We start from the raw sequence: 2,500 nt of genomic DNA, 5'->3' as shown, positions 1-2,500 counted from the left end.
TCTCATATTCAATTAGATTTGGCTGCAATATTCCTTCAAACTATGCAGAACTATTTACCATGAAATGTGGAACATTTCCTGCCTATCTAAATATGCCACAAAAGGGCTCCAAAAAGCAACCAGTTAAGTTTTTAGATAAAGATAGTGTCTCTATGGAGGTCTGAGACAATACCTAAAAATTAAATAATTTGATGTGATCAATCTATTGAATGACCAAGCAATAAACCAACTGCAGCAATGTATTTTAGGTTCATAAAGTGGGGATGAAAAAAAAAATTCCTCAACTGATGTTTCAATATGCATTTAAATTAATTTTCTATCAACAAGTCAAGGGACTGACGTTTCAGTGTCTGTTCACTGGTATTGATTTATGTTTCCATGATAAGTTTGAAAGTCAATCTGGCAACCACAGTGCCCTATGAAATGGGAAATAACTCTATCAAACCCTTTAAACTAACATTTTACAAGGGACACCATTGTTGATGCCCTGCAAAGAACAAAGAATAAATTGAAAGGATGGTTGGTCCGGAGTGTATCCACAATGGACAGTTAGTGGCTGCATTCACCAATGTAGAGAACAAACACATCAAGTTTTCTTCTCAAGAAACCAAGTGTTCAAGGAGCTATTCGATTTCCAAAGAACACTATGGTAGTTTACCAGTACCTGGGTGAATTCGGGTACCATGCCTGAAAATGAAACTTGTGGAGCCAAACAACTTGTTGAGCTTAGTACTTAAACTGGGTAGATAATTATGTCTACAAGTATTGTCTATTCAACCAACAGTTTCTCCTCATTTTGTGTACCATTGACTTGTTGGCCATAAATCGCTAATTCAAGTACAGATTCAAGTCCTTTCAAATCATCAAAGTTACTTTGCGCCACAAGGAACAAACGAAAAAATACAAGCACTGAAGAACAAACTGCTCAAGAATGCACGACTCCAGGATCCTCGAGTCACTAAAAAAGTGCTGTTAGCAGAACGATCGCAAGTTGTAATCATTGAAAAAAAACTCCTTTCCAGATCTGATAGACGTTGGTCGTGCAAGACTCGCCAAGCAAGTGGAAGACCCACCAGGATTGTTCATTGTTTGGCACAGCAGAAGAACGAAAAATTGTTCCCCTCACTATTGAGTTCCAACCCGATAACACCAATCTTGCCCAAATACAACAACAATTTTTTCGAATTCGGCAGCAGGCAAGCTCATCACAAGCCACCGAAGTTGGCTTAAAGCAGCATAGCGCTTCACCTGAAGTTCGATCATGGTGGACACAAACAGGGGGTGAAAAAACTTCCTAAGGTCAGACGACCAAATGTAATTGACCCAACACTCGTAAGAGCGGCTCAGTTATCGGACATCAAAGTGCTGAACAAACCAAGGGATTTCGTCGTAAAAATTTTCACTCAGCAACGTCTTCTTCTTCTACAGAGTAAAGTTCAAAAACGATCCTGGTTGTTAATCACATCCTAGCCCAATCCATAAACTGGATAAAGAGGATTGGCAAATTGATTGTCAGAACATTGCGTCATTTCTGGGTGCTTACCATTTAGCCAAAAAATCCGGAAATTTCGGTTTGAGGTCAAATGGAAAGGCAACTTTCCGGAAAATCTTTTCGGAAATTGTGGACAACCTCCAGAGGTAGTCCTCTTTTTCCGTTCGTAACGGAATTCGCGAAATGCTCTTACCATTTGTGAAAATCCTTCCGTTTCCTGGCCCTTTCTCACAGGATCGAGTAAAATATGCGGGATGGAATGCTGTGTACTAAATGGTAAGCGCCATTCTCATCCAGTTGGTCATTAAATTCAGAAAATCGCTTACCTTTATGTAACGATCATTCCATCCGGATTATTTGGGTAAATGGTAAGCACCCTCTGTCTCGCTGAGTTCAAAGAAGCGACAGTCAAGAGAGTCACAAGGGAAGGCTGAGCGAATGTCCACATATCTAACCAATCAGAATGTAAACAATTCGCGTGACATCGGATAGCACAGTTTTTCCCGCTCGCTGAATTCTGATTGGCCAGTTTAAATTTCAGTAGCTCTTGCCGTATGAAAGGTAACATTTACTCAGAATAACTAAAAAGCTAATCGAGCTGAGTAAAGCTAAATAATGTTCAGGCATAGGAGGTAGGTTGGCACTAACGCTAGAACAAACAAGGAATTAGTAAATAGATAAAAGGAAAAAAATGAAAAAGAAAAACAATTAAGACAGTAGGTAATAAGAGACAGCGAAAAAGCAAGAAAACAGTTAACTATAAAAGTAAAATCAACAGAGCTGAGAAAAGCACGCCATGCTCGACAACCAAATACCTTTGATTTCAAACCGCAATCCTCTTCTTGTATACCGTAGTTCACCCTTTGCCCCAATCAAACAGGTAGAAATGCAAGAAGGGGAGGGGGTTGAGGTACCATTTTTAGGCCCAAGAACTGCTGCTGATGGTTTCAAAATCCGTACACAGTATTTAGGACAAAAATGTCCTCAAGGAGACAGTAAAACAAATCA

This window comes from Montipora foliosa, chromosome 6, assembly GCF_036669935.1.
Source record: "Montipora foliosa isolate CH-2021 chromosome 6, ASM3666993v2, whole genome shotgun sequence".
Classification (NCBI taxonomy): Eukaryota; Metazoa; Cnidaria; class Anthozoa; order Scleractinia; family Acroporidae; genus Montipora; species Montipora foliosa.
This window is presented reverse-complemented; position numbering follows the sequence as displayed.